The 11,315-nt window shown below is 40.5% G+C and overlaps 1 protein-coding gene across 2 annotated transcripts in view; it reads right to left on the reverse strand.

The window, feature by feature from the left end:
- Window positions 1–301: 301 nt before the first annotated feature.
- The window catches only part of KHDRBS1 (KH RNA binding domain containing, signal transduction associated 1), a 35,250-nt gene continuing 24,236 nt past the window's right edge, over window positions 302–11,315 (reverse strand). Inside the window, exons 10-12 of one of the 2 annotated variants that reach the window (XR_005215448.1) lie at window positions 10,409–10,468; window positions 3,435–3,602; window positions 302–902 (exon numbers count right to left, since the gene is read on the reverse strand). The gene's annotated coding sequence lies outside the window, so the exon portion shown is untranslated. The remainder of the gene's footprint in view (window positions 903–3,434; window positions 3,603–10,408; window positions 10,469–11,315) is intronic. The other variant, XR_005215447.1, reaches the window with a different exon arrangement.

Here is an 11,315-nt window from a genome sequence, read left to right on the forward strand (position 1 = left end):
TAAATAATAGCAATACTGTTAGTCATATTAAGAGTAAGTTTCAATTCAATGCACATTTACAGTTCTCTTCCGTGGCCAGACCTTGATCATTCATCCAGTAGCAGTACCTATGGAACTGAGATGGTTATTTGTTTTCCTTGTGTTTCTGCTGGTAGTATTTCAATTCTGAATATTCAGAAAAGCCGAAGCTTAACTTGGAAGATCTTATATAAATTTACATGTAATGAACCTTATTCAAGCTGTACATAAAGATATAATTACATGTAAATAGAAGGTAAATTGTAATTAAAGGCACTTATCAAACTGTTTTTGTTCTTTTTTAATTGCAATAAATGTCAGTTATATTTATACTGAAAAGTCAACAAAAGAGAAAAACGGGCTCAGAGATTAAATAAATTGCCCAAAGTAACTCAACCTTCTCCCTTTGCTTTCCTCAGCCTATGTTACAGAGGCAGTGACCAGCCTTCCCGTGGGAGCCCTCTGGAAGTGTCCAAAGGCTCCCAGGCTGGCACCCACCACACAGGGATGGCAAGGTGGGAATCAGGAAGTGGTGGTGGTGTGTTCCAGCAGTCCTGCAGAAGGCTGAGGGGAATCAGGTAGACTGGGAATGACACAGTTGTCATTTACTCAGACCTAGAAGGCAGTGGTGGGGATTAGTTCCCTTCAATTCTTCTAAAGTTCTGAACAGTTTGGTTTTTTTTAGCATCATAGTTCCCTGTAACCCTGAGTACTCCCTGCTGAGCCTATAGACTCTTTAGGAATCCTGGCTGGCTTTCTGTGGGAAAATGACACAGACCAGGGGATGGGGTGGAAACAAGACTGCTGATCTTTCCTGCAGTTGCCCTCAGGCCAGCCTTGACACAGCAGATAGCTCTCCTTGATTTTCAGAATCCCTTTGATCCCTGCAAAGACACAACGTGGTAAATTAAGAAACATGAAGCTGACATTATCAGGGGACTTCCTAGACTTCTATCTTAGCCAGGATGCCTCCTTTACAATCTCCCCACCCCACACCCCAAGTCCAGTTGTTCCTTTCAGTACACATCACTTTGTACAGAGGTGGATAGAAAACAGAAGTCCACAGCCTTTGTGCTTAATTTTTATAGTCAGGCGGTGAAAAGTGTAGCCTCATACCCCATACTTGCGTGGCCATGCCTGAGCTGGGTGATCCTGGGCAGAATCAACTAAACCTTTGGGGACTTAGTATCTCCAGCTATACAAAGGGAGAAATGCTTCCTGCTCTCTTAAAGACATAAAATAAGAAAAACCAACAAAGAGCTTTAAAGTTCTTTGGAAGAAACGAACTAGGGAAAATCATTACCTTGATTCTAAGCTGATGGGTATGTCTTTTCTGGCCCAATGTGGGGTTCATACGAGTCCCAGATACTCAGGGTCATATAGAGAAGACAGACATCCTAAGCCCAGGGCTCAGGGCAGAGGCCTTATTTCATGACAAAGCATGTAGCAGTGCTCCCATCTTTTAAATGGCAACCCTCCCCCTCCCTCAAGTTGTTCAAGCTAGTAATCTGGACCTCCCCTCTTCTCCCATATCTAATCAATCATCACATTCTGTTCTTTCTATCTCTTAAAAGTTCTTGAAACCATTCATTTCCCTATATTTTTGCCAGATATTACCCAATCTAGGTCTTCCTCATTTCTCGCCTGGACAAATATAAAGCTTCCTAACTGTCCCAGATAAAATTCAATCTCCACTCAAGTGAAGCAAGTGAAGTTTTAAAATCAGAAAATCATGTCACTCCCCTGGTTCAATGGTTGAGTGACACCTCAGAATAAGGTTCAGACTCCTACCTCACAGGCTTCCTTGAACCTGCTTCAGTTCTCTGCCTAAAGTTGCTACATGTCCCTTTCCCAAACCATCTCCTCCAAGCCCCCCCACTGTTTAGCTGAATTTTTCTTTAGATGTCAGTTTAAACTTTATTTTTTAAAGGAAAACCTCAAATATAGGTTAGCTCCCTGACATATGCATTCATAGCACTTTGTTCTTTTCCATCATAGCATTTATCACAACTGAAATTCATTGTGAGATTATCTGTTTAGTGCCTGACTCCCCCATTAAACTATAAGCTCCATGAGTTCAGGAACCATTCTATATTGTTCACTCACTACTAAATCCCCACTGCCTAGGACATGCTGGGTGTTCCAATTTATAACAGTGAATGTATGTAAAAAATGAAGGAAAGGGGCCAAGAGTGGCGATCTCTGGAAAGAGGCTTATGAAAAACATATCTGAGCATAAAGTATTTGTTTCTCTTTCTCAAAGGCAGTTTGGTTGTTTCCTACATTTGATCTAGAAGAGCCTAGGAGATGGGGGGCACCCATCCTATCTTTTAGCTGTGCCAGAGTCTAAAGAAAGGTGAATACGAAGGATGAAGAACACAAAGTCAAAAGACCATGGAGAAGAATTAGCCCAAGGTCTTTCTATCTCAAGTTCTTATACACACCATGGTGCCTGGGGGAAAGAGACTGGCTACTCTGAGGTGGGGGAGTGGGGGGTGGAGGTGAAGGGGGGCTCCAGAAGTTGACAAGGAAACAGCTAATTCAGGCATCTTAAAGCAGTATTAAGACCAGAAATAGTGCCCATATTTCTGGCAGTGTGCTCTCTTTAGCTGATTAATCTGCCCTGATATGCACAGAGACATCTCAAATAAAATGCCTTTTTTAAGAGTCCCCACAATCTCCCAAATTTGTCCTGGAAGTGACAAGGCCTTCTTGAAAGCAAGAAGCTCCCTAGGTCTAGATGGGGGAAGCACGGGGCTTGTGTATCTTCCCACTCCCTGCCTGAGATGCAGCCAAAGACAACCACCACAGCATAGGCTAGGAAGGAAAACTACACTTACTGCTGAGAAACTGCTACATCAGTAGTTATGGAATGTCAAGAAGCTAAATCCCAGCAGCATGGCTATGAAATGCAGGTCCCTTACACATACAAGTCTTCCTTCTTTTGGAAAAGAGAGCTGCAGTTGCCAGTACACTGGATGAGAACATGTCCTCAGCCCTACAGCCAGGATAGGCTTTAGTACAGGTGACCTCCAGCCCAGGGGTTGGAAAATTGCTTCAAAATGTCAGTGAACATTTCTGCTTCTCATGACCCAAGAAAAAGTGGTTGGTCTGCTGCTTGAATACAGCCTTCTTGAGAGCCCACAATAACAATCAGGCCACGATAGGGTTAGGCTACAGTGTCTACCACAGACCTTTGCCCCCAGGTGGCTGAGAAAGGCCAGGCCTATTTTCTAGGCCAAGGAACAAAAGAACAGTAGTTAGGCAGCGCACTGCACTTCCTCCCCATCCCCCACGACAGCTGCTGTCTCAGACAGCTGTTTCCAGCTTGTCTGCTAAAAGCTACTAAATATTCATCAGAGGCTTGCTAGCTTTAAACAGGCAATGACTATTATTCTGGAGAGCCAGAGCTATACCTGGGTCCATAGAGAGAGAAGACGAGGGCTTATAAGGAAGCAATTCAATAAACTGCAGGAATCTGGAAACCAAGACAAGGGCACCCATCTCGTACACCAAAGCCAGGAACTTCCATCAGGGTAAAGTGATGTTCTGGCCACTCTAAGTACAGAGGAGAGACCAGGAGGCTGCCAAGAAGGAGCAAAAAGACAGGTCTAACTCCAGCTCTCGGACCTTGTGGGCATCCTAACCCCTACATGTCTTAGTTTCCCACTCTGTAAACTAGGGATAATAACCTGCTTCACAGGGTTGTTTGGTGATGATTAAATGGGAAACTGCATATGGATAATCCCACCACAGAGTTTAGTACAGAATTAAGAGCTTAAAATGGAGGCAGAGCCTTCATCCATTTGGGATTTAAGATAGTGAAGCAAGGCCTTGCTTAACAATCTCTTAAGAGCAAAGTTTCTGTCAATGGAGACTCGTAGGAGCTTTGATCTTCAATTCACAGGGTGGCTGAAGAAAACAGGATCTGGGTAGACTCCCTTAACTTATAGCTAAGGTCTAATATTCCATCCTCAAATGCTCTAAATACCTGAAAGGAGAGATGATGCTCCTTTCTGAAAAAGGTAGTGTGCCACTTTGAATGTATTATGTCCCCCCAAACGATTAGACTGTGATTCTTTTGAGTGTTTCCGTGGAGATGTACTCCACCCAACTATGGGTGATGACTCTAATTGGATAATTTCCATAGAAGCATGGCCCCACCCATTCAGGGTCGGCCTTGATCAGTGGAGCCACATAAATGAGCTGACAAACACAGTGCAGCAGAGAGTGACATTTTGAAGAGGAGCTACAGCCAAGAGGGACACTTTGAAGAAAGCACAGGAGCTGCAGATGAGAGATAGTTGAGAGACATTTTGAAGACGGCCATTGAAAGCAGACTCTTGCTCTGGAGAAGCTGAGAGAGGACAAATACCCCAAGTGCAACTACGAGTGACATTTCTGAGGAACTGTAGCCTAGAAAGAAACATCCCGGGAGAAAGCCATTTTGAAACCAGAACTTTGGAGCAGAAGCCAGCCACATGCCTTCCCAGCTAACAGATGTTTTCCAGACACCACTGGCCATCCTCCAGTGAAGGTACCCGATTGCTGATGTGTTACCTTGGACACTTTATGGCCTTAAGACTGTAACTGTGTAACCAAATAAACCCCTTTTATAAAAGCCAATCCATCTCTGGTGTTTTGCATTCCAGCAGCATTAGCAAACTGTAACAGGTAGGAACCAAGAGGCTCTCAAGGAAGAGGGAAGGCAGGAGGAAGACAAGGTGAGGGGAAGATATCCTCTTCACCCTCCAACAAAGAATTGGTGCTATTTTACAGAAGGCTTTTCTCTTCTGCGTCCCTGATTTTCCCCACCTCACAAAGACAAACATGGGTGTGTTCAAATCACGCTTATGCTTAAGGCCCTTAAAAGGATCCCTAAACTAAATTTAGCACAAAGTCCAAATTCCTAGGCCTGACATTTAGTTTTTCAAAATCAGCACTAACCTACTCTTCCAGCCTCTATTTATAATTAACATTTATTGAATGCTTACTACATGTCATATTGAATTTCTATCTGCTTTTAGTTCATTCAATCTTCATAGTGATGTTGTGAAATAAAATGATATTCTCCCCATTTTACAGAAAAAGAAATTGAGGCTTGGAGAGGCTTGAAATTAGTATGTTTAAAGTCATAATAAAATGCTATGCTAAACTCTCTATTGTCTGCCTAGCAAACTCTTCTTCAAGACTTGACTTAAATGTCACCTCTTCTCTAGTACTCCCTAAGCCTTTCAGAGATAGTTCTTCCAGGCTCCCCACTATTCAGGTGTGCAATAGCACACGGTCATACACTTCTCTAACTAAGACTCTCTCTCTCCTATAAGACTAAGTTCTGGAAGTCAGGGACTATGATCCGATGCAATCCTGTGACCCAGCATAGCCAGCATAGGGCCTAAGTGGTCTCACAGAATTAGTAATATTCCTGTAGAGGACGCTTCCTTCCAGGAGAGAGGATGACTCTACAGGCTCCTTGTGATAGTTCTGGTTGAAAGGGAAAATTCCTTCTAAATTTTAGTACAATGTCATAGTTGTGATAGATCATAGGCTGAAATAAGCTTGATTCCTGACTCTTCTGCTTAACAAGATGTGTGACCTTGGGAAGTTAATTTAATTTTTCTGATCCTCAGTTTCATCACGTGTAAAAATGGGATAATAATGTCTATTTCACAGGCGGAGAAAACTGTGTGTGGCACATGGTAAATAATAAATGTTAGAATTGACAAAATGTAGCAGTAACTAAGACAGTTTTTCCCCATATTTTAACATCTCTGAAATCAGAATGCATCTTATATTCAATGTAACAAGAAACCACTACAGTCAGTTTAACTGGCACTATTTTTTCTTTCTCTGAAGTACTTAAAACAATAACGTATCTTAAAATAAATGGCCTCATAGAGTCAATGAACTATGGTATTACCTTACAGAAGCAGCATGCTTTCAGTGTAGAGGATGGAATTTGGTGTCCAACAGTGTTAATCTGCCCCCATCCCACCCCTGATCTGCTGTGCCACCATGGTAGATTACTTTACCTTTCTTAGTATCAGTTGCCCCATTTATAAAAATAGGGAAACACTAGGCATTCAAATTGAGTTATCTTCTCTCTTAGCCAGGCAAAGCAGCCTATTTTCCCTATCTCACATTCCTCTTCTGGTAAATGGGAGTCAAGACCAATGAATGGGGATAGAAGTAATAAAATGAGAAAAACAGCATTTTCAGCAAACAGAAGCCTCTATAAGCACACATAAAGCACAAAAACTTATGAAAAGACAGGGAGTCCATGTGCCATCTTATGCATTCTAACCCAGAAATGATCTTTGGGCAAAGCTGTAGGGCATGCAGAGCTTCAGGATTTGAGGCCAGGGAGTAGTACTTAAGTTTTAAAAACCTGAACAAAACACCTACCACCACCACTACCCCCTGGTTCACTTGGTTCAGGAACTCCCTGCATATGTGTGGGCAAGAAGCCTTCTGGGTCCCAGCTCACAGGCTGCTGTCCCTGAAACAACAGTCTGAGTTTGTTTCATTACTTGTGGCCAAAAAGCCCTGGAAGTAGCTGATGCACCTCTAACTTCCCTCTTAGCCAGAGCGGTAAGTGGTGGGAGAGAGATCAAAAGCAGATAAACTCAAAGGCTATTTGAATAATTATCAAATCCCTGGGTTCATCAATGGATGAATGGAAAAATAATATGCTATATCTATACAATGAAATACTATTTGGCAATAAAAAGGAATGAATTACTAATACATGCTAAAACATGAATGAACATCGAAAAATTATGTTTTTGTAAGAAGCCAGTCACAAAAGACTACGTACTGTATAATCCTATTTACATGAAATATCCAGAATAGGCAAATCTAAGAGACAGAAAGTAGATTAGTGGTTGCCTAGGGCAGGGAGGAGAGAATGAGGGGATTAGGGAGAAACAGCTAAACAGTGTTCTAATTTTGACTGTGGTGATGGCTGAACAACTCTATTAATATGCTAAATATCATGTGTACTCTAAATGGGTGAATTGTATGGTATATGAATTATATCTTAATAAAGCTGTTAACAAAACAAAGAACAACCAAAAAAACCCAAAACAAAAAAAAAAAAACAGGACACAAATTCTACCCAAAGGGACAGGATCACTTAAAAATGCTAACATGCCCTTTAATCTGTGTTAACAGAAGCTAATCAGAGGCTACAAACTGGTAGGTAATTGGCCATATTTGGCTTGCAGCAGATGTTTTATTGGAACTAATAAAATATTTTAAAAAAATCTAAGCAGACATTAAATAACTGTATATAAATATCCAAATTTCTGGCTTCTTTCAAAAATCAGATCTAGCGAGCCTAACAAAAACTCTCAGAGATAGAGAAACACAAAAGAAAACAGTCTTCAAATACTTGAAATGATATTGCTTCAGGGGCCGAAGATTAGTGGTGTAAGTACTGGTGTGTAGGTCTCAATCAAAATTAGGGAAAATCTTTAGTACTTGGAGTTGTCTGAAATGAAATAGGCTGCTTTTCAAAGTAGTACTGATACATGCTACAACATGCATGAACCTCGGAAACATTATGTGAAGTGAAATAAATAAATCATTAAAGGCACGTATTGTATAATTCCATTTATATTAAATGTCCAGAATAGAAAAATCCTTTGAAACAAAGCAGATAGTGGTTGCCAGGGGCTGGGGAAAGAGAGGAATTGGCAGTTACTACTAAGAGGTATGGCGTTTCTTTTGGGGCTAATGGAAATTTTCTGGAATTAGATAGTAGTCATGTACAATATTGTACAACCTTGTGAATATGCTAAAAACCATTGAATTGTACAATTCTAGAAATTATAAATGATATGCTATATGAATTTTATTTCAATTTTTTACAAAAAGGTAGTAGAGAGGACCAAATGAGGTAATTCTTATTATTAAATGCTTAGGCTATTACGTGCCACATAGTAGTAAATGTTAGCTATGATTACCAGCTTCATTTGATGATAAACAAATGAGGCACCAAGACTCGGAGAGTTAAGGGTTTTGTTTTTGTCTAAGGTGACAATGGCTAAGAAAAGGCAGAGCTAGGACTGGTATCCAATCTTGCTTGGGTCTAAAGCTTACAGAGCTGTAATGAAAAGTCACAGATATTATCAGCTACAGAAAATATTTGGATCAACTGACTAAGCTACATACCCAGAAGAGGCAGGCCATTGGCAGGCCTGAATCTATAAACACTGAAACCTGCCTTTTTAAGTACAAATCACAGGCCAAAGCAGAAAGAAGTTTATCCAAACTTCTAAATCCATTTCTTCTTTTAAGACTACCTTAGGGAGAGTTAAGACCAAATTCTCTGCATTCAGGGACTTTCCCTAAGTTTCCAAACCATTCACATGACCAATACCAAATTTAGGACTTCCTGGGCACCCAGAACCATGCTCATTATACAAGGTGCTCATTAAAGCCTCCGGATCTCAGAGGCATCTGAGACAGAGATTTGAAAGAGACAAACTCCAAGCGGCCAAACTTCACTGTCAAAGGCTATATGTACCTTTGGCCTATTAAGTTAGAAACTTTTGTTTTCAGTGCCACGCTAAGCCTAACTTACTCAGGGGCAAAGGGAAAAAATCAGCCAGTTATTTCCCTGATGGCTTCAAGCAAAAAAACAGCTCACTCAGTTGTTAGAGGTCCTCACTACCCACATCAAGGGGGTTACCTCCTTAGGGAGAGAATACTAATATTTACTATGTGTAGAGTACTGAATTGGTTGGCTTTATATATATCAGGCCTCCTCAGCTCACCAACCATTTTCCTTCCACAGATGTGGAAATAAGAGGCTCACAAAAATAAGTGATCTGTTTTAGGTCACTGAACAAAAGACAGCTCATAGATTCAACTTTAGGTTTGTCGGGCTCCATGTCCTTTTCAACTGCAACACAATATTACTACCAAGGGTCTCCTAAGTGTTAAGAAATACCCGTTCCCTAGATTAAAGGCAGTGTAGTATGGAGGTTAAGATGACAGGTTCCAGCAACATACAAATGGGTTTGATTACTGTCAATATTAAGTGGTCCTGGGAAGTTACTTAACCTCATTAAGTTTTTTTGTTGTTGCTGTTGTTGTTGTTGTTGTTGTTGTCAAATGATTCCTTTATTGAAATATTTTCCTTCATAACTCTTAACTAGCTGGGCATTCCACTGCCCCATTGCTGATGTCATCTATGAATCTGTAACGTTGTGAGGGTGGCCATCAACACAGTCCTCAGAATCTCTTTAATGTTCCAGCGAGTTCTGTGGCTAAAGATCAGTGCTGTATCTGTCAGGCAATGTTGGCAGTCTCATAAAAAGTGGTATTTCCATGGTGCTTAATGTTTTTCTGCTTCTTTCTGTCTTCTTGGCATTCCTTAGGGCTTTGAGGATCAGGGTGGAGGCAGAAGGTATCCCCTCAAGCTAGGCCTGTCTGTTCTGAATGGTCAGTTTCACCATAATCCTTAGAGCCTTCTAGTCACCAGTTACCTAGGCCTTGTCATCACCAACCTGTCTTGCAGAGAGACCCAGGGGGCCGATCTTGGGGGCCAGGGCAGACCAAAGAAGAAAGTTTACTGCAACTGAAGAAAGTTGCACCTTGGCCTCCTCCAAGCTGAAAGCTGAAAGCCTGATACCTTTTTTTTAAATTCAGTTTTACTGAGATATATTCACACTCATTAAGTTTTAGTTACTTCTTTTGTATAATAGGGATCTGGTGGAAAATCATTTTTTTTTGGCTGCCCAGTATCCATTTCCCTTTCCTAATAGCACCTTGATTTCCTTTTGAGGAATTAGTTCTTTCTGACTGCATAATGGCAAAGTATGGGCATGTAACTCAGGCTAATGCAATCTGACATTCCCTCCCTAGAACTTGAATCTTGAGTAGAGGGAGAATGAAACCAAACATGGCTCGAGTTTATTTATTTCAGTAATAGTGCCCAGGCAGCCAGTTCCTGCTTTAAGATCATTCCTGTGATCTACCACGGTTGTCCCAGTTCTCTGCAGCTACTCAAATCCTCAAAGCCAGATTTTCTAGCCTTTGCCCTAAATTTTTAGCCTCTAACATTCTTCTAATAAATTTCCTTTTATTTACATGAGCCTTTTACTTGTTGCTTGTAACCTATGAGGTCTAAATGAAACACCACCTCATTAGGTTATTTACAGGATCAAGAAGACTGGAATTCAAGAGATTTAAGTTCATAGCATTTGGCCTTATTGACTACCTTAACTAAATTCAGTATGGACTATAAGCATGGAGTGCTGCAAATATAGGAAGAATGACTATAGGATAGATAAGCCCATTGCCACCTCCCAGGCCATCTTCTAGCCTATTTTATAGTTATGATAAAATGCCATATCCTTAATAGAAAGGCACCTTAACATACCTGACATGGGTCTTCACTACCCATTCTATTCCAGGAAATGCCTCAGGAGCTTTCATTCACCTGAAAATGGAGAAGTAAGATATCAGTCTTTTGAAGAGGAAGTTTTAAAGACATACAAAATAAAAGATAAAGAGATCCTGCATGCAGTTTACACATTACAGGAGAGAAACATGCAACTTAAAGAAATTTTAAATAACATTTCATTGTGAATATCAATATGGGGACCTATAGGGGTTCATCCTTGCACATTTTAAAACAGCTGAGCAGAAAGCTTTACTTTGGGGAGCAGCAGGAGGTCTAATCTACAGTCATTGAAATTTTACAATGTGTCATTTAAGATGTCAGACTTTGTGCCCAGATTACATTACAGTTCACTTGTGATGGGCAGGATTATTAAGAGTTATGGCTAATTTATGCGGCAGCATATTGTTTTTCTTTTTACAGCTATTTTTATTAAACAAGTTTTTCAAAGTTTTAACATTAAAATTAACAGCTAAAGAATTGTTTATGCAAGTTGCTGTCACAGTTTATGTAAAAGAGAAATATGTGCTATTAAAATCAGACATTTAGGTTACCTTTGGTTTTTTGCGATGCATGTTAGCTTTACACATCCTGATTCTCTTGCGATAATTTTCCTTTAAAAAGGGGGGTATAGAGTGATCTCTTTTCATCAAAACAAGACATAATGCCCTGAAAGCTGACTTCAAACCATGGTTGAAAATTCAGTTATTTACACTTTATCACAATCTACAAATACAAATTTTTGTTGGTGTGTTTTAAAAAGAAAAAAAAAAAAAAAAGTCCATCATGCACTGCTGCAGGCAGCTTGGCACTTCATACAAGAGGATTTTTCACCCCCGAGCAGTTTAGGTGGCTCCCCTATGGATGGCATGAGAACCTTGAGAAT

Source organism: Choloepus didactylus, chromosome 2, assembly GCF_015220235.1.
Source record: "Choloepus didactylus isolate mChoDid1 chromosome 2, mChoDid1.pri, whole genome shotgun sequence".
In the NCBI taxonomy this organism is placed as follows: Eukaryota; Metazoa; Chordata; class Mammalia; order Pilosa; family Megalonychidae; genus Choloepus; species Choloepus didactylus.